A 21,648-nucleotide genomic window follows, 5' to 3' on the forward strand; every position below is an offset into this window, starting at 1 on the left:
GTACCTTTCATGGGAGAGCTGGATTTGACATCAATGAAAGCTACATCTTTCCTCAGGGTGTTTTTGTAGCTATCAACTTGGTAGAAGGTAGGGCTAGAGGTAGAGGCCTACAGCTGGAGCTGGTGGAGGGTGGGGTTTACCCTCTGCTCAGTGGCCGTCACTACCCAGTTAGGGGTGGGTTCTCATCCAAGCTGCTGGAGGAGAAGCCTTGAGCATTGTGCCCAAGCTGGCTCTGTTCCCTTTAAGTGTGTGCTTTTCCCTCTCCTAACACCAGGATCCTTGCCCTAGAGGGGGGTAGTGTGAAGCAAGGGGAGCCCCTTTGGGCTTTTGGCTCATGTTGACCACAAACAGAGGCCCGAGCTATCTCCTATAGCTGAGCCCTTGCCACTGCTGCCTTGTTTGGAGCCACATTTCAGGGCAGCTTTGTCCCATGTGGACTCTCACTGTATATCAGGCTGTAAGCTGTGGCAGAGTGTCCAGCATCAGAGTTCTGGGCTGCTTCTGATGCCCTGCTTGAGTAAGTATCAACAGTGGCTGTCATCACCCCACTCAGATGCTGCCCTAGGATCAAGTTGCCTCTGCCTCCCACAAGCAAGCTTTCGCTCTGGTTATGGCAGCCTTAGATGCAATGCTCTGCTGTAATGTAGAGTGAGTGGGGCTGGAGTGTGTGCTTGGCTTGGGCTGGAGAATTGACAGAGGTGGTCATGGGAAACCTGGCAGCCACTGGAGCAAAACTGCCCTTCCTCTCCTGCTTTGGGGGCAAGCCAGCATGTGTGCTTCTCAGGAGCAGAGTCCAAGTTTCCTACAATCCTCCTGTTAGTCCCAGGGGGTCTGCCAACCAGCAAAAGGGGTTCATCTCTCCTGTGAAGGACCCCAGGACTGGAGCACCCAATTCGTGGCTCGAACTGCTCATTCTCCAGGGTAAGCCCCCTCCCAGGGCCACAGGTCCCAAGCCAATTGCTTTTCCTCCTTTCCTACTTAATTATGTGTGGACCTCATAGCCTTGGTTGTACAGGACCTCGCTGACAGTTTCCAGTCAGTTTTCAGTGAGGAGTGTTCCATATGTAGACATATTTTGGATGTATTTATGGGGGGAGTTGAGTTCTACACTCTCCCACTCCACCATCCCACTCCACCAAAGCTTTTTAGACAAGGCATTTTTTCCCCTCCTCATGTTCAGTGCAGCCTTTTAATAATACCACAGCATGAAAATAAGCTTACTTTGGGAACTTATTTTTTATGAATATCAAGAATTATCAGCAAAGACCCCATCCATACATGTTGAGCACAGAAAAGAATATTTCATAATTAGAACTCACTTCATCTCCTAGAGTATAAAGTAATCAGTCATCTTGTACTTTAGAACTTGTTCATGAAGCTATTATTTCAGTTGAAATAAAGTTGAACAAAAATATTGGCCCATCCTTACAATTATTCCAATTTTAGTCCTTATCGTAAACAGTTTTCATACATTTAATTTGTTTGCATTCCAGGAATTAAATCTTTTCAGCTCTTGAATGCACAGCAAGTTTATTTTTATTCAAAATGGTTTTGAAAAGATTTCCTACCAGACATTCTTGTTTCCTGACTGAGGAGTCATTTCTTCTGTTTTATCCCATTTTCCCTCTCTTCGTCCCCCATATTTTAAAATGAACGCCTGTTACCCTCTGTCCTCTGTGGTGTAAGAAGCCTCATGGCATGGCTGTCTAATGAGAAATTGCCTGGGAATGGTGGTGACAGTCACTCCCCTTTGCTACTGCAGGCTTGTTCCACTTACTGACCAAGAACTTGGGCTGGGTCTGCAGCCCATATGGTCTTCTGATGGCCTCATTTGGGATAATGTTTAAGAAAAGCGTGCTATAGCAATGCCCAATTTCATGACCCATAATTAGTCTGAATAACATTTTCCATTTTAAACCCTGATTTTAGGGAGTTTACTACTTGGCCCATAAAATCTTGTTCCAAGCTTAGACTTGGCATAGATTTTAGTATAAGCAAATTTGCCATAGCAATAAATCATGAACTCAGTTCTTGAACCTATGGGATGAAGAGCAAACTCCTGTTAAGTGATTGGGAAAAATGATGGTTCTCCCACAGGTTTGGGAGAGGGTGGTAGCATCCTTGCTGTCGCTAGTTTTGTGTACAAGCCTTGCAGCATCAGTGACAGACCTTACTGGGTAAGTCCAGAGTGGGATCCAGAAAATGGATACATAGATGAAGTTCTTGTCCTCAGGAGAGTAAAGAAGGGGCTAAAAACTTCTCAGAGAAAGAGTAAGAATGGCATGGTTTGGGGGAGTGTGTCCCCTGTGGATTTGATAAATTAGGATCAGAGACTCTCTGAAAAAAATTTTGCAGAGGCCTGGCATTTTTTTTGTGATAAAACATGTCTCTTTGAGTACCAGCACCTCTTTTGTTTTTTCCCCTCAGAACACTGGCCAACACCATTAAACATTCCTATTTCAAATTATTTGACAGGCCCATCCGTGGGAGGAAGTACCACTATTTTAGCATCAATTAGTGAACTATAATGTGGTTATTGTCACCTGGAACTTGTTAGAAATGCAAATGCTTGAGACCCCCCACACCTTTCTAGACTTACTGAATCAGAAACTGTGGATTGAGGCCCAGGGATCTGTGTTTTTACCAGTGATTCTTATGCTTGCAGAAGTTTAAGAGCAACTGGTACACTGGTGGGTACCCTTTGTAATTGGGTGGGTACGCTTTGTAATTGGGTGGGTCTGGCTTTCTCTCTTGGCTGCATCTCTTCTTTTGCAAATTCTTGAATATCCCTGAGTCTCCATACCTTATTTATTTATATGCTTATGTACACACATATGTATGTATTGATGATGATATCATACAAAGAATAAACAGAGTGATCCTATCTCCATCATAGGTTTTTATAATTATGAAGTGAGCTAGAGCCCTTAAGATATTGTCTGGTGGATATTAAGTGTTTCATAAATAATTACTGTTATATCACACAAATACTGTTATATCACACAAATGCTGAGGCATTTTTTTTTTGTTTGTTTTTTGCTTTTTAGGGCTGCGACCAGTGGCATATGGAGGTTCCCAGGCTAGGGGTCAAGTCAGAGCTACCGCTGCCGGCCTACAACACAGCCATAGCAACACAGGCTCTGAGCTGCGTCTGTGACCTATACCACAGCTCACGGCAACCCCAGATCCTTAACCCACAGAGCGAGGCCAGGGATTGAATCCATAGACTCATGGTTCCCAGGTGGATTTATTTCCGCTGCGCTACAATGGGAACTCGGCTGAGGCTTTTTTTTTTTTTTTTTTTTTTTGTCTTTTTTTGTCTTTTTTTGTTGTTGTTGCTATTTCTTGGGCCGATCCCGCGGCATATGGAGGTTCCCAGGCTAGGGGTCGAATCGGAGCTGTAGCCACCGGCCTACGCCAGAGCCACAGCAACGCGGGATCCGAGCCGTGTCTGCAACCTACACCACAGCTCACGGCAACGCCGGATCGTTAACCCACTGAGCCAGGGCAGGGACCGAACCCGCAACCTCATGGTTCCTAGTCGGATTCGTTAACCACTGCGCCACGACGGGAACTCCGGCTGAGGCATTTTGAATTTATCAAGTTACAGGTACAAAGCCTCCTTGTTTCTTTTAAAACACGTGGGTACATTTTGTGGGGATGTAGGTTTAGGAGTAATTGGACAAATAGCTTGCGTCCTCTGTAGCTAAGACAATTTACTCTCACCTTGGCTGCTGAAGTCTTATTACATAACATAAGCCCAGCCAATGAGGAGGGTAAGGCTGGGTCTGGAATGTATGCTTTCCAAATAATCGAAGCAATTTAAACAAGAATGGCAAAGACATCATCTTCCTAAAGCCAGAAAAAAAACTTCAGATTTTATTTTCATGTTAGATGACTTCTAGTTGTTTTTAAATAGAAATTAATCAGCTAATGGAAAGTATGTAAAGTGTCAATAGAGCATGAGAACTTTACTCATTCGTATGATTTGTGAGGATATTTTTAAGCATCAATTAGGTAATGTTTGAAGATGAGCGTTACTGTGTAAGGTACAAAAATTATTATGTCAAAGGTTATGACTCTGTCATTGCCCATAACAACTATAATCGGCAGCTCTGCTGTTGCTTATATTTATTTCATCATTTAGCACTGAAGAAAACTTAGACGATTTAAATGTAAATTCAATAAAGAGAAGTTATTTTAAATAAATATACACTGTAATGTTACGTTCCTAAACAATGATCTGTGACAGTTGGTATGTCAAAGTTTTGTCATTACTACTCTGATTAAAAACAACTAATTTTTCACTTTGAAATTTGGAATTTATATTTATATTCTGAAATCTTTTTGCATCGTGAAAGTAGCTAGAATTGCCCCTCTGTACACGCACGCGCGCGCGCACGCACACACACACGCACACGCGCATGTGCCTAACGTCAAATTCTTTCATATACAGAGTAATATTTAGAATTATTTTTCAAAATAAAATAACTACATGGACTCAATTCAAAGTTTTCTTTTCTCAATTGGATCTGAGGGTAGAGATGAAGACTAGTAAAAATAGGGAACCTGGGAGTTCCCACAGTGGCTCAGTGCAACACATCTGACTAGCATCCATGAGGATGCATGCTTGATCCCTGCCCTTGCTCAATGGGTAAAGGATCCAGTGTTGCCGTGAGCTGTGGTGTAGTTTGTAGACGTGGCTCGGATCTGGCATTGCTGTGACCGTGGTGTAGGCCAGAAGCTACAGTTCTGATTCGACACCTAGCCTGGGAACCAGCATATGCCATGGGTGCTGCCCTAAAAAGACCAAAAAAAAAAAAAAAAGGAAACCTCAGTTACTTCATTTTGGGGTACAGCATTATGAACTAGATAGGACTTAATGGATGATGTCAGTAATTCCACAGATCACCCTCAGAAGGCTGTATTCTCTGGGTGAATGAAGTTGGAGAGAATATTCAGGAAGGCGATGGCCGGATGACATGGTGAAGTCCTTCCATGGTGATGATGAAATGCAGAAAGCTGGGAAACCTCCTCTTCCTGAAGGTGGAGTAGAAAGGGTGAAGGGCAGCCTTCCATGTAAGACGGGGCTCATTTCCTTCTCCCTTTTAATTTCTTTTTTCTTTTTATGGCCACACCTGTGGCATATGGAAGTTGCCAGGCCAGGGCTTGAATCAGAGCTCCAGGTGTAGGCCTCCGCCACAGCCACATTGATTCAGAGCCACATCTACAACCTACACTGCAGCTTGTGGTAACACCAGATCCTTAACCCACGGATCGAGGCCATAGATTGAACCTGCATCCTCACAGAGACAATGTTGGGTCCCTAACCCTCTGAGCCACAACAGGAACTCCTCCCTCTGAATTTCTTAACCGAAGGAGAAGGTGCGGGGAAGTAGCATGATGTGTGAAATTATAAGGATGAGATGTAAAATCATTTGGATCTGGGTGTGAGTCTCCTCTTCATTACTTTCTAGCTGTGTGACCTTGGGATGAGTTGCTTAAATTTTCTTGGCCTTAGTCTTCTCAGAGTTGTTAAATGGTCATGTTGAGCTCAAATGCTATAATATATATGAAAGCAGGTGGTAAAGCTACAAAGTCTAGCTGCTATTATCAAAGATATTATCCAACATTAAGCTCATTTCCTCTTTTCTGGGAAAATAATTAGTAGGCCAAGGAGTCTGTTTCTTTCACCCTTAACATTCCCAGGAAGGTAGAATGAACACCTGGAGCAGTTGAGCTCATAAAGTGACCATGAAGCTCAGCTCTGGTTTTCTTGAGTCTTAAATCGTTGTGGCTAAAGCCACACATACATGCCAGTTGGGGGAACTGGTTTATTTTCCTAAATATCCACATCAGCTCAAATACATCAAGGCTTCCATCTCTGGTGAATGGCAATATTTCTTTTCTCTAACTCAGAAGACACCACATGGGAACCTTCCCCCCCCCACTGCCATTTTTAGGGCCATACCTCAGCATTTGGAAGTTCCCGGTTAGGGGTCAAATTGGAGCTGCAGCTGCTGGCCTACGCCACAGCCACAGCAGCCTGGGAACCCAGCCACGTCTGCGACCTACACCACAGCTCACCCACTGAGTGAGGTTGGGGATGGAACCTATATCCTCATGGATACTAGTCAGGTTCATTTTTGCTGAGCCACAATGGGAACCCCAGTGGGAGCCTTTCTAAATGCCATCTTTAGTGTCCAGGCTGAAGGGGAGCTTCGGAGAAAACGTTTTATAGAGAGGACTCTTGCTCAGTCTCAGTCTCCTTCCCTAGATGGGATTTGAGGCACCAGACCTTGCTGTGACTTTTCCTCTGTTGGCATCTTTATGATGAGGTGGTTTCAGCACATGCGGTGGTTGTCGATCTGTCTGGGACTTTGAGAGATTGTTGGAAGGCTCAGTCAAGCTGCTTTTAGAAACAAATATACAATAGAATGATTTCCACTTCCTCTCCTTTTGTTTTCCTTTTTGTTTCTCATTATGTAAATTCCAGAAAATTAATCAGGCATTAGAATAGGACAAGCAGGGTCTTTTTGGTTCACAGTCCTTGATTCCTCTGCGGTAGATGCTCAAGCACATGGTCCAGCATTGTATGTCTTGGGAAGAAGGGAGATTGAATATATTCCAGAATATCTTTGATTTAGGAAAGGAAAAATGTCAGGCCCAGAATGTTTCAGAATACAGGGCTGAGAACCGAATACTGCAATTAGTCACTTTAAAAAAGAGGAGCTTTATTCTTTTCATTGGAGTCTAATGACTGAAACACTTTATACAAATAAATCAGAGAACTTTCCTTTCTGTGTTGACATTTCTTGGTTTTCACTAACCCATGATAAAACTCTGGCTTTAAGTAAATCTAGTTCCTGAATTTTTTTCCCTGAAAAGCCTCTGCAGTAATTTTAGGGTGGATTGGGTCAGTCATGCTCTGCTTCACTTCTTTTCTGTCTTCTATTTTTTTTCTTAAATTTTTTTTTTTTTTAGAGCTGCGCCTGTGGCATATGGAAGTTCCCAGGCTAGGGGTTGAATCCGAGCTGCAGCTGCTGGCCTACACCACAGCCACAGCAATACTGGATCTGAGCCACATCTGCGACTCTCACTGCAGCTTGTGGCAATGCTGAATCCTTAACCCACTGAGTGAGGCCAGAGACTGAACCCTCATCTTCGTGGGTACTAGTTGGGTTCTTACGAGGTTCTTAACCCACTGAGCTACAATGGGAACTCCTGTCTTCTCCTTTTTAAAAATATTCTCCCCAAGTTTATCTATTTGATCCCCATCTACAACTATTAATTATCAGTCATGTAATATCCACTTGCCAACGTGTTAGGAGCACTTATCATGCACAATCCTATTTTTGTTTTGTAGTGCAAATGCTCTTCTTTTTTTTTTTTTTTTTTTTTGTCTTTTTGTCTTTTTGCCTTTTCTATGGCCGCTCCCGAGGCATATGGAGGTTCCCAGGCGAGGGGTCTAATCGGAGCGGTAGCTGCAGCCTACGCCAGAGCCACAGCAATGCGGGATCCGAGCTTCGTCTGCAACCTACCCCACAGCTCACGGCAACGTCGGATCCTCAACCCATTGAGCAAGGCCAGGGACCGAACCCGCAACCTCATGGTTCCTAGTTGGATTCGTTAACCACTGTGCCACGACGGGAACTCCCCAGATGCTATTCTTGTCCCTATTCTTTAGAGAAGGAAATTGAGGTGTACAAGACTAAATGAATGGCCCAAGGTCCCTCAGAGTAAGTGGTGGAACAGGCATTAACTCTCGGAGAACTTTTCACTCAAGATCCTGAGCCAACATGATCCCTAATTAGGAGGAAATAAAAGAGCCTAGTCTGACAGACAGGCGACTCAGCTCTAACTCAACATTGCAACATCAGTCCTATTTCATTTATTTAATTATTTATTTTTGGTATTTTTGCCATTTCTTGGGCCGCTTCTGTGGCATATGGAGTTTCCCAGGCTACAGGCTAGGGGTCGAATCGGAGCTGTAGCCGCCGGCCTACGCCAGAGCCACAGCAACGCGGGATATGAGCCGCATCTGCAACCTACACCACAGCTCACGGCAACGCCGGATCCTCAACCACTGAGCAAGGGCAGGGACCAAACCCGCAACCTCCTGGTTCCTAGTCGGATTTGTTAACCACTGCACCACGATGGGAACTCCCATCAGTCCTATTTCAGTTCCACACTTAGACTTTGTTCATTGATTAATTCCTAGTCCTTGATTTTGTGTCTATAACTGTCTTTATTTTATTCCATGTACTAGGGTTTCTTGCTCTCTCTCTCTGTCTCTCTTTTTTTTGGCCACACCTGTGGCATGTGGAAGTTCCCAGGCCAGGGATCCAACCTGTGCCACAGTTGTGACCTACACCACAGCTGTGCAAGGCTGAATCCTTAACCCGCCTCACTGCAGGGGAACTTCCTAGTTTCTCAATGGTGGCACCATTTTGGGCAGAGAATTTTTTGCCCAAAAAAATGGGACTGTTTTATAGACTTAGGAAATATGGCAGCTTCCTTGGATTCTATCCTTTAGATGCCACTGGTACACTCCTCAAGCAGGAAAACCAAAGGGTCTCCAGACATTGCCAAGTGTTCCCAGTGGGGAAAACTGCCCTTGGTTTGGAAATTTCTATCTTAGAGCTACTCCCCTGACTGGGTGGCCTGCTGATGACTCCGTCCTGCCCAGACTGTGACTGTCTTGTTGGGTGCCTAGCCCTGAGCCTTAATCCCATGCCTGAGGATCTCTTCATATCACAGCTCCCATCACACTGCTTGCTGGGATCCCCGCATACTTCCTAGGTCTGAACTCCACACCGCCACGGATCTGTCCTTGTGACCCACCGTTGTCCATCTACCAGAAGGGTCCTAGCTTGATGACAAATTCTCACCAGGTACTCTGTGCTCTGACTCTGTGCTAACTCCCTCAGTGGACTTTCTCTGCCGGTGTCACCACGTCCATCCACCTTGTCTCATCTCTCCCAATTTGTTCTATTAAGTTCATGATGAGACTCTGTTCTAATATAGCCTTTGTCTTCCCAAGGGCTACCATTCCCGAGTTAGTGCAAATTAACTCTCCATTTTGATCCTTGCATGTGTTTAAACGTTCACCTTGGATACAGCTGGATTTACACTTTCCGTGGGGATTAGGTAGTTTCTCAAGTCAGTGGGAAAGACACAAATATAGAGAGTAAAATTTTCTCTTGAAAATGTTCTATGAAGCATCTAGCTGAAGACTGTTTTCATCTTTCCGTAAATCCAACCCAGTCACAATTTGAAGTCTTGTCTGATAATTTAGTCTCACAAAATTTATTATTTCAAATAATACAGCAAAATTTTCCCTGTGGGGACACAATATGTCTTCAGGATAGATTCTGGAGAGTAGAACTTGAGGGTCGAAGGTTTCATTTCAACTTTGATACAGACTGCTACGTTATCATTCTCAAAGAGGGCTCTAATTTAAGATTCTACCAATGGTCTGAGTCTTTCCTATACTAACACCCTGACCCAATTGGGTTATTAATAATCAATTTAATTTCTGCTCATCGAGTGGGTAAAAATGGTGTTTTGTTATTTTCATTTCATTTTCCTGATCTTTGGTGACATTTGTCACCTTGTCAAATATGTACCAGCCGTTTATATTTCTGCTGTGGATTGCTTTTTCGAACGCTTTGTTCATTTTGTCCTTCCTGATTGCTTAACTTTTTATATTGATTTTTCAGAAACTGTTTCCTGAATCCTGTTCTTCCAGTTGCTTGTGTCGTATATATTGTAGTAGAGTCGGTAGTTCACCTTCTAGCTTTATGGTTTCTTTCATTGTGCAGAAGTAAATATTCAACTCCTCAAATTTCTCATTCTTTTCCTCTCTGACTTTGTATTGTGTTTTGCTTAGGAAGACCTTCTTCACTGTAATATTTTGAAAATATTATTTTAAGATGGTATTTTACATTAAATTTTTTTGTTTAAACATTACTTCCACACATGGTAAGAATCTGACTCTATTTTTCCTAAATATGTAGTCTGTTTTTTAAGATCACTTTTTGAATAATTCATCATTTCTTTATTGAGATCAGATGCCACATTTTTCATTTGTTAAATTTTTATATATAATCAGTCAACTTCTGAACTCTGTATTTTGTTTATTTATTTATTAATTGTTGTACCAACAGCAATTGGTACAATATTTTAATTGATTTAAAGTATGTTATATTACCCACTGTTCTTTTTAAAGTTATTTCTTGGCTCTTTTCTACATTTTGTTTCCAGATGAAGGTTAGAGTTTGTCAGGTATGAAAAATGTTTGATTGAATATAGACTACAGCTGTATTAAAATTATAGATTACAATGAAGTAATTGATTTAAAAAACACTGAGTTTTCTTATACCAGGAATCTACTATCTCACTCTCTAAATTATTCTGGTCTTTTCTCTTAATAAAGTTTCCTTCAAATAGGTATTGAATATTTTTGACGTTTTATACTTTTTGTTGCTATTGCGAATGGGATCTTTCTTTTTTTTCTTTTTTTTCTTTTTATGGCTGTACCTGTGGCATGTAGAAGTCCTAGGGTAGGAGTCAAATTGGAGCTGCAAATGTGGGCCTATGAGACGGCCACAGCAATGTGGGATCCCAGCCACATATGTGACCCACACTGCAGCTTGTGGTAACATCAGATCTTTAACCTACTGAGTGAGGCCAGAGATCAAATCCACATCCTCAAGGATGCTCTGTCTGATTCTTAACCCACTGAGCCAGAACAGGAACTCATGAGTTGGACTTTAAAAAGGCACTTTCTAATTGTTTATTTCAATGAATGCTATTGATTTTCACATGTTCATACTGTAATCAGTCACCTTCCTTCACACCTTAATTTTTCTTAACATTTACCTGATGATGTGTTGGGAGCCCTTTGATTCTTAGAGAAGGCATTGAAGTCTGAGGCAAGATGACTTACCCGATTTCTGTTGAAACCCTCCTGGTCCCAATAGCGGTGGAGCCACACATCACACAGACAGCCTCGGCCCCACTGCAGACATCTTCCCAGGCCGCCTCCTTTTTCCCTGCACTCTGTCCTAATCACCGTTCCCTGCCGTATCCACATCCTGCCTCTGCTGCTCTATTTTGCTGAGGGAACCAGTTAGGTTTCTGTATCCCAGTCACGCCTCTGTCCACCCCCTCGGCTTCCACACAGCCTTCAGATCCCTGGATGAGGTGACCCTCTACCAGCCTCAGCTCTTCAGAACCCCGTCCTCCCCTCCACCCCCCACAACCCAGCCGGACAACGGAAAGGGCAGGGGCAACGTGAACAGCTCTGCCTCACCCTCTCTGGTTTTCCCACACACCTCCACACCATGGCTTAACAGTAATGGTAACAGCTTTAACTGAGCACGTGCGAGGTTTCAGGTGTGTGTCTGGGTTCTAGGGAAAGAGGTATGAATATTGCAGACATGCCGTCCGTCCTTCAGGAGCTTGTATTTTCTGCGGAGGCCAGCAGTGATGGGGAAGTAAGTCTTCCACACTTTTCCAGGGTCTTCTTTTGACACAGGGATGCTCTAGCTCTTTAGACTCTCAACCGTCTTCCAGGAAGCATTTTCCTTCACCTTCGATGTCAGTGTTTGGGAGAGTGGAGTGTTCAAACCCAACGGAAATGAACTACTTTCATTAAGAAAACACGTCTTGCTGAAACTTATCAGTTCTGAATAACTTTGTGGTGGTATTAATGGCCAGAATTAAAAAAAAAATTCATGATTCTTCTACTTGTTTCTAATTTCTTTTTTTTTTTGTCTTTTTTTTTGTCTTTTTTGTTGTTGTTGTTGTTGTTGCTATTTCTTGGGCCACTTCTGCGGCATATGGAGGTTCCCAGGCTAGGGGTTGAATCGGAGCTGTAGCCACCGGCCTACTCCAGAGCCACAGCAACACGGGATCCGAGCCACGTCTGCAACCTACACCACAGCTCACGGCAACGCCGGATCATTAACCCACTGAGCAAGGGCAGGGACCGAACCCGCAACCTCATGGTTCCTAGTCAGATTGGTTAACCACTGCGCCACGACGGGAACTCCTGTTTCTAATTTCTGGTGGAAACCAGCACTTATCTCATATACTTTTTATTCTCTTGAGTATAGTCAAGACTCTTGCACAGAATCGATGCTCTGCAAGTATTTGCTGTCCCTCAAAAAATTTTTTTCTTTCTTTCTCTCTTCCTTTCTTCCTTCCTTCTTTCTTTCTTTCTTTCATGGCTGCACCTGTGGCTTATGGAAGTTCCTGGGCCAAAGAATGAATCCGAGCCATAGTGGCAACCCATACTGCAACTCTGATCCTTTAACATACTGCACTGGGCCAGGGATTGAACCTGCACTTCTGCAGTGACCCGAGCCACTGTAGTCTGATTCTTAACCCACTGTGGCACAGTAGAAACTCCTGTCTCTCAAAATCTTATTTCAGCCCATCTAGTGAGTTTTGTACTTCAGGTGACAACTCACCTCTCCTTCCTCGAAGTTGGCAGTTTACAAAAATCAAGGGGAAAAACGGGCTTGCTAAGTGAAGATGGCAGCAGTTAGTTTGTGGGCCTGGGTGGCATATTTTGTTGTGTTAAATGAGAGCATTCACTCTCATTTGTGGTTTGCTAATTATTGTTTTTTTTCTTCTTCTTGCAGAACAAAGAAGTAAGAAAAAATTTCTTTTAAAGAAAAGCCAAAAAATTATTATAGATCTTCTCTTTTGGCATTCCTAAACAAGAACAGACCTAGATGGTGTCATGTTCAATTCTTGCCCTAACTGGTATTTCTTGATTTTTTTTTTCATATTGCCCTGAATTTTTGTGTGTTGGATGAACCCTACTTCTATATGAAACAACTAAAGTTTTTTTTAATGGCCTACTTATATATAAAATATTATATTGTCTTCTGAGTTTCATTAACAACTCACTTTATGTATGATACTAGTTATCCTTTGAGTTTTTCTTTTCGAAGGGATGTACTAACATTTTGGCCCCCAGAGAGAAAGAATCCATGGAGATTGTATTAGGAATTTTCCCCTTATTATCTCCATATGGCAAACTTACAACTCAAAGGAAAACGATGTATTCTATGATTCAGAGATTTGTACTTTTGTTTTAGATTTTGTATGCTTTCTTTCTAGATTTTCTTTCTATCCATCTGGCTTAAGAGCCCTTTTTGGTACTAAGGAAAGTCGGAGAATAAGTTTCATAAGGAGCTTATGAAAAACTCCCAAATCATTTTTTTCAAGCTTCAAAAATTGCATCAGGGATTTATAAAAATGTGAGGGGAGATTTGCTCTTTCATTTGTCATATTCAAACCAGAAATACACTGAAGTTTTAATAGTTTAGGGTTGGACTGAAAGTTTCTCAAAGCAAATTTCAAATAAGGCTACAAATAAAATTTATGACTGTCATTTCGAATTCTACTTTGTGTTGGTCACACAGCGCAGAGGTGACAGAGTACTGCTCTTAAAGCAAAGAGCAACCGCTGAACAGTGCTTATTGAAGCCGTTCATCTTTTTATTTTGATTGGCTGACCATTTTAGTTCTCTTTCCAAGGGTGCCAAAGCCATTTCAGATCCGAACAGAAACATTTAGCCAAGTAAATTAGACATGCTTCATATTAGATAATTACATCTGGTGTCTGGCCAAGACTGGAAAGATGATGGTCTAATGCCATCTCAATGCATCTCAGGGGACCCTTCCTTTTGAGAATTAACAAAGCTGGGATGAAGGCAAGTTTTGAGCCTGTGGATAGCTTAGGTGTAACTGGTTTTAGAGAGGAGTTTATGAATTCCCACTCATTGCTGAAGTCTCTTGGCAGATGTGTTTGTGAGAAGGAAAGAGGGGGAGACACAAGGATTTTGATCTTGGCATTTTTATAAGGCACCATTGCTCAATGAATAAAGAAAAGGAATTCTCACCCAAGAAAGGGTATGATGGCGCGGTATACTGTGAAGTCAGTACATGTGATTTTAAATGTGATCTTGCCCCTATATTTTCTGAAGAGATAGTGAAGTTATTCTTGAATTCATACATAATACTTTAGAATTGCTAAATATGCTTTTCTTTTGTCTCCTGAGATAAATGAAATACTTATGTGTCCAAGGGTCAAACATGAAATTAAAAGTTAAGTGGTTACTTAGGCACTGCTGTGCTTTTACTGACACAATTAAATTATGCCCTCTTCCCTTACCCACCTCCAGAGATTTTTTGATGGCCTTGCATTTTTCAGGTTTTTTGAAAATGCAGGTTTTTTTATTTTTTGGTAATGCAGGATGAAAAAAGGAGGATTCTTAAATCCTTCTAGGCATTGAAATCTAATTTTTAGAGTGGTATTATGTTAATAATAATTACTAGTCTTTATTGATACCAGGTGCTAGATAGTCTGCTAAACATTGTATGAACATGATTTAATTTAATCCACAGAGCTACCCTATGGGGTAGGTACTATTTTATTGGATCTTGTACACATGAGGAAATTTGGGCACAGAAAGGTTAAGTAATTTACTTAAAGTCTTGAAGCTAGTAAAGGGCAGAGTTGGGATTTGAACCTGGGCCAATGAACCTAGGTAGAGTCATGTTCATAACTATGGCTTGATAGTGCCTTCATTCTTGACCAATCAGGCAGTCATTTAAGAGATACTGGATCACAAAGTTAAAGAGCTTGTATGCTATGGTGTGATAGACACTTGGTTGTTTACCCAGCAGTCATTTCTATTTCCTGCCAATTTTGTTTAGGTGTTGGGCAGCCAAGCACTGTCCCAGTCTCAGGAAGTTAAATAGTGATTAGATTAAGCCATGACTGATAACTCCATTGTTTTGCTTTTAGTTGACTTAGGAATGAATGGTCTTGTGACAGAATTCTTGTTAGTAAGACATAAAGACAATTCTACATGATGGCATCTGGAAAAGTATACTTGGCTCTGAAAAAGGATGAGAAAGAAACGCACTCTGACTTCCATTCTTTTTTTTGTTGGCCTTACCCATGGCATAAGGACGTTCCCAGGTATTGAACTTGCACCACAGCAGTGATCCAAGCCATAGAAGTGACAATGCCAGATCTTTAACACACTGAACCTCTAGGGAACTCTAGTCCTCCATTCTTAATTAAGATTGATGGGTGGAATGTGCAGCTTGGAGCAGCTGCAGCCAGCTTGCGACCATGAAGACGTAAGATTGAAGAAGACAGACCATTGACGTTGGCAGAAAGAACTTGAGTCCTTGCAGATGTCATTAAGCTGCTGCATTAATTACTCCTGGAACCTCTTTGCCTCTAAACTTCTTACTTTGGACAAAATAAGTGCGCCCCATTGATTAAGCCATTTTGAGTGGAGTTTTCTTTCTTTTTTTCTTTCTTTCTTTTTTTTTTTTTTTGTAGTTCAAAACATCCTAATTGATACATCTGGGTTCCAGACCACATTGCCCTCTCATATCCACATTTATCCTCTTATAGGTGAGATCACGTTGTGCTTTTCTTTATAGTTTTTGTTAGGTTAGAAACTCGCTATAAGATTTTCTAAACAGATGTTTGAGACTTTCCCAAACAGAGGTATTATGAACAATCGTGGATAGTTTTGACTTGCAGAACTAAATATTTACAGTTTTTCCAAACCTCTAAAGCTGTCCAGGAAGAAGATTGTGAGGGAATGTTCTATCATATACAGGGTGGAATAAACAACACACACGAGAGCCCTCGGGGGCTGTCAAACTACATGACATTTTACACATCTTTAAGGACATCTGCAGAGTCCAGGGCAAAAGGGCCAATGAGAGCTGTGAGGGGGTTTGGGACCCTCCCTGGAGAGTTTTCCCCTCTCCTGGAAGTATCTATTAGTGACCAACAATGCTCATCCACAAACAGACTTGTTATCATCAGGATGCAGTTTAAAGAATTCAAATAGAGGTAGACACCTTTCTCAGTTTGTTTCAAAAATTCTTGACTTCCTTTATCTCTAACCCCATGTGTGAAAGAGACCACAGCTAAACGGAAAGTACTCATGAAATCAAATGACAGTGGAGTTGCCATTGTGGCTCAGCAGGTTAAGAACCCAACATAGTGTCTATGAGCGTGCGGGTTCGATCCCTGGCATCTCTCAGTGGGTTAAGTATCTAGTGTTACCGCAAGCTGCAGCATAGTTTGCAGATGTGGCTTGGATCTGGCTTGGCTGTGGCTGTGGTGTAGGCAGGCGGCTGCAGCTGCAACTCGGCCCCTAGCCTGGGAACTTCCATGTGCTGCAGGTGTAGCCGTAAAAAGAAAAAAAATAAGAAAAAAGAAAGTGAAGGGCAGGTCTCACTTTTTATTTATTTGTTTGTTTAGGAAGCAGCTGGAATGCCTCTGAGGGAAGTTAAAGCCGTGATGCCAGGCCTCCTGGGCAGTGGCCTGTTATGACCTGCTGTGATGGGTCTTTGATGTCAGTGGTATGCATGTAACATTTCACAGACGGGTACTCAGAGAGCTTTCTTTTGGAGGGTAACCCCCTGGGGGCGAGGAGCATTTCTTACAGGTGGCTCACTTGGTTTTGTTAGGGGTGGGACATCTCCGACTCCATACTAGTAAACAGGCTTGGGATTATCTCTAGGACTGGCTCAGATAACCTGGTGAATTATGAATGCTGACTTTCCACCCCGCCCCCTGCCCCCAGATCCATGAAACTAAATATACAATGTGTCTGGAGCCCCTTCCTGTGGGTCTTGGAGGTGCTCTAACTCCGTCTGCTGACCGTGTAGTATATGTCTCTAGTGTGTTTTGCCTCAGTTAGTGACCCAAGATGGTGAGTTTATCTGTGTATTTATGAGGATGTCTCCCTCAGTAGATGGTAAATTCACGGAGGAAAAAGGCACTTCCAGGTGGCATGGTGTCTGGCACACAATTGCAGATGATCGGTAAACTCCATAACCTACCCCCCCCTGCTTCATTTGCATGTGGTCACAAGACGATCTAGAGACAAAAAAATCCTACCTGGATCCCTTGCCAGAGAATGGAATGGGCTAAGGAGACTCCAACCCAGTTGGTGTTCTGTATGCAGCCAACGATTTCAAGGAGATGGATAGTCTCCTGGAACTGACTTGTCCTGGACAACAAAGGCAAAAAGCCAGATGTGTATTTGTGGAAAATCCATGGTGCTCTTGTTACAACTGAGGAGCCAAAGAGAAAGATCCTTGCTTTTCCTCTAAGCACTGGAATTTGAAATTGGCAGACATATAATAGGGCATGTCTATGGTTACTAAAGAATGGAAAACTAGAAAAATATTAAATCTAGGGTTATAATTAACTGATTAACCACAAATGGTACAAACATTGAAAATCTAATAAGAAAGCTGGCATGCCATGTAGGATTGAGACTTTCATAAAGCTGATCAACATGAAACAGAAATGCATTAAGGGCGGTACTTGTGACTTGACAAGATTAAGGTCCCCCCCCCACCCCTGCCCGTGCCAACCTTAAATCATACCTAATGCAATCCCAGAGGTAAGGAAATTCCCCATATGTCCTGTGCTTCATTATACTTCTCCTGGTGATCAAAATGCAGAATGTTCTCGCGCAGGGTAAAGAAAGCTGCATGGGTATAATTACAAGCAGAATGTCTTTGTTGCAATATATTATTTTATGCTCATAAGGTACCTTCCTTCTCAAAGTGTTCTGGGAAGCATATAAAAATATGAAAACACATTACCTTACGAAGGAAAAGCAACACAGAGTAGATGAAGCAGAGAGCAGAAAGTTGGCTCAGAAAATGAAACTCGACTCCCGTTCTTTGAAAGGGGCCAGGAGATACTGAGGGTTTAAAACAGGCCAAAAGGAGCATTCACTTAAAAATCTAAATTACATTTCAGATCAGACTGGCTTTGTAAGCACTTAACTTTGGGATGGTGTCTGTTAATCCATGCTCAGCTTTTCTTAAACAACTGGCCTTCTATCGGTAAAAATGAATATCTTCCAGTTTTGTTTTCTCCCCACTCACCTTTGCAGCAGAGCCTTTACTTCTCAGTATTAAACTTCAGTGAACAGGGACTGGGGGAGAACAGGACATTCAAAGATAAAGACTGTACTTATTAGGTGCTTTAATGGGTATTTCCTCAATAACCTTTCCCCTTCCTTCCCACTCTTGCTTGTAAAGCAGCAGGCTCCAGAAGTGATGGTGTTTCTGGCTTGGGGATATGGGCTTGGGAGAGGGGAGGTATGAAGCCCAGGGAGTGTCTGTGCCGTGGTGTTAGGGCTGTTCATTTCTAGCAGACGGTCACATAAGGGATTAATGGGATTGAAATCTTGAAAGGGAATCCTGATGGTTACCATTGATCCTTGACTTTGTGTGTGGTGCTATTCTTAGTGCTTGGCTTATATAATTTTATTTAGTCCTTATAACAAGCCTATTCGTTAGGTACCTGTCTGCAGTTTAAAGGCCCAAAGAGGATAAATAACAGCTTCAGTAGAGGCCACCGTACCAGCAAGAATGGACCCTGGATTTGAGCCCCAGCAATTCTACCTGGGGCTGAGCTCAATGACCAGCTTCAGCTGCCTCTACTGGTAGCATAAGACCAGACCATGGAGGGCTTTGAACATTGGATTTACTCATTTACCCTTTATTCTCTTTGCAGATCAGTGATTTGGAAACATTTTAGAGGTTGTGCAATGCTCTTTCATATGACATTCTGCCTGTATATAAAACAGCTAAAAGTCAGAGTGCTAATACACTAAGTAAGGACACTGACTATTTAACGAATCAAAGTACACATGCTCTGGTTGAAGTGGGCGAGCCCACAGACCCCATCTACTCAGCTGCGCTCTCTGCGGTGGTCCGGGAGCCTCATCTGTGGTACTCCTAGGGTCCAGGTTGACAGTAAAGGCTCTATGCAAGGGTAATGCTGGAGGTTTTGAATTGAGCAGGGTACCATTGAATGGGGTATTCTCTAGAATAGAGAATAGAATAGGGTCTCTTCCACACTGATATGCAAGATGCAAGGAAGACAGAGTAGGCAGATGACAACCAGTCACAAGGCCCCTGTGGGACCTCAAGCTTGATTTAATGAAGACCTGGTCTAGGTGGTAAGAAGAGAGAAGGAGGTGGAGGTGAAGGGAAAATTAAGCAAAGGATAAATGGTGGACAGAGGAGAATTACAAAAGGAGAGATTGTAAATATTTCATCCAAGAATATTTTTTCATTAAAGAAATTAAATGTCAAGAGTAACAAACTTATGGTTACCAAAGGGGACAGGTGGTGGTGGTGGGGGACCTGCTGTATGGCTCGGAAATCTACGCAATATCCTGTGATCATTTATGTGGGAAAATAATCTGAAAAAGAATGGATGCGTGTTCATGTATAACTCAATCACTTTGTTGTACAGCAGAATGATCACAACAAAACTTTGAGAAGTGGAAAAAAAAAGTCATAGGGCCATTTGCTGATTTTTCTCCCCAATTGTCTTCCATTTACTTAATTTCTTTTTAGAGTGATTTTTTTTTTTGTTCTTTTTTTTTTTTTTTTTTTTTTTTTGGTCTTTTTGCCATTTCTTGGGCTGCTTCCGTGGCATATGGAGGTTCCCAGGGTAGGGGTCTAATTGGAGCTGTAGCCGCCGGCCTATGCCACAGCCACAGCAATGTGGGATCCGAGCCGCGTCTGCGAGCTACACCACAGCTCACAGCAACACTGGATCCTTAACCCACTGAGCAAGGCCAGGGATCGAACCTGAAACCTCATGGTTCCTAGTCGGATTCGTTAACCACTGTGCCACAGTGGGAACTCCTGTTCAAAATATTTTTTAGGAGTTCCCATCATGGCTCAGCAGTTAACAAACCCAACTAGTACACACAAGGAAGCAGGTGTGATCCCTGACCTTGCTCAGTGGGTTAAGGATCTGGCGTTGCTGTGAACTGTGGTGTAGGTTGCAGATGTGGCTGGGATCCCGCAGTGCTGTGGCTGTGATGTAGACTGGTGGCCAGAGCTCCGAATGGACCCCTAGCCTGGGAACCTCCATATGCCACAGCTGCAGCCCTAAAAAACCCCCCAAAATACAAATATATATATATACATATTTAGTTAAACATTTTTTGTGTTTTCCTTCCATATTTCATTTTAAAATGTAGGTTTAAGATGCAGGATGCATAGAACATGTTGTAATCCACAAGCACTTGGGCATTAACTAAAAAGCACACGATTAATTTAAATCCCAGAATGGTCTGTCACTACTCCCTGATATCAAACAAACAAGAGATGGATTGAGCAGCACCAGACCCACAGGGGGAAATCCTAATGTGTGGAGTGAGCGGCAGGCTTGTGGTTCCGCAGCCCTGACTTCAAGGAATGTATTTCTGGTTTTAAGAATCAGTAGAACATTTAAGTTTGGTTGTATCAAGCTCTTAAATCTCTTTCCCCTGTTGATGTCAACCAATCAGATTATGGAATTTTGCAAAAACAAAACCCCAAAAACTTCTGTCCAAAGTGAGATGGATATGTTGCCATGTGGATGGATGAACTTTCCCCCTAAAGAGTACATTATTAGACCCAGAAATATAATCATTTTTAATTGACTAAAGCTGGTCCCTGCAGAAGAGTACTCAACATTTAGTGCTGGCTAATGCATCCACCTTGAGAGATAATTGTAGTTCCTGTGATGGATACCATTGTTTTTTAAATGGCCACTAAATTGTTTCAATTAATTTCTTCTGGATTTATGAATAAACATTCATTCTCTTTTGGGCTTTCTAACCTGTCTTTGCCTTGGAAACCCCACCTCATTTTCATCAATCCGTGATTTTTTTTTTTTCCCCAGTGATATGATTTATACACTGAAGATTTTCTAGTTTCTGTTTTTTTCAAAAGCCTATCTCTGGGGACATGATGTTTTTGGATGGTTAGAGCAGTGTATGGGGTGAAATATATGAGAATGGCTGAACAGTAGGAGACATTATTGGAGAACTCTTTGGAAACAAGTTAGAATACTGCCGCCGCCGCTGGGGAGAGGGGCAGAGTCCTAGCACACTCCTGGCTTCAGGATTATTCCAGAAGCTGTACTGAAGTATTTCTTTAAACCACGAGAGTGTGAAATCTTTCTAAAGCTTCTCAGAAAGCAAAGGAGGAATACTAATGAACACAAAGTACAATACAATTCCAATTTTACAGCACACTTAACATTGCTGATAGCTTCTTAGAGCATAATTAAGTCAAATCGGAAGGAGATTCTGGTAGAGCAATAGTCCTCTTGGCTGAGAAAGTGGATACTCATTTAAGTATTATTTACCCTAGGCTGACGACGGCAAGCCAGCACCATGGAGTTTATATGGGGGATTGCAAGAAGCTATTCGAACTGTTTTGAGTATTTAGTGATTTCCTTTATAGTATGAAGAAACATCTACTTTGGGATGAGAGAAGAAAAGGGGCAATTATGTTTGCACACTTAAATTTCTCTCAACAGACGACCAAAAAAAAAAAAAAAAAAAAAAAAAGGCAATACTACCCCTCCAAAAATATAACATAGTTTTCAAATAACAAGTTGCTGAAATGAACTAAGGGAGCAGTCTTCTAGAAGAGTTCATTGACTTTCGAAAGCAAATTTCCCTGAGTACTTTACTTTTCCTCTCCTCTTGAGCATCATAAAATGGAAAATTCTTGCAAATGACTTCTCTATTACAACGTTACAATGCTGCTTAAA

General features: G+C 42.2%; 2 long non-coding RNA genes across 10 annotated transcripts in view; one reads left to right on the top strand and one right to left on the bottom strand.

Moving 5' to 3' along the window:
- Window positions 1-21,648, top strand: part of LOC106510382 (uncharacterized) — a 331,715-nt gene that overhangs the window by 47,150 nt on the left and 262,917 nt on the right. The window lies entirely within an intron of this gene.
- On the bottom strand, window positions 1,215-17,998 carry LOC146403481 (uncharacterized). The gene is made up of 4 exons (XR_014804656.1): window positions 17,964-17,998; window positions 17,454-17,557; window positions 16,960-17,071; window positions 1,215-5,040 (listed from the first exon to the last, which is right to left on the bottom strand). It is a non-coding gene; the product is annotated as an uncharacterized LOC146403481 (long non-coding RNA).

Source organism: Sus scrofa, chromosome 5 (genome assembly GCF_054392235.1).
Source record: "Sus scrofa isolate SSC_HxYL_T2T_F1_AM1 chromosome 5, Sscrofa_HxYL_maternal_Yorkshire_Landrace_v2.0, whole genome shotgun sequence".
Classification (NCBI taxonomy): Eukaryota; Metazoa; Chordata; class Mammalia; order Artiodactyla; family Suidae; genus Sus; species Sus scrofa.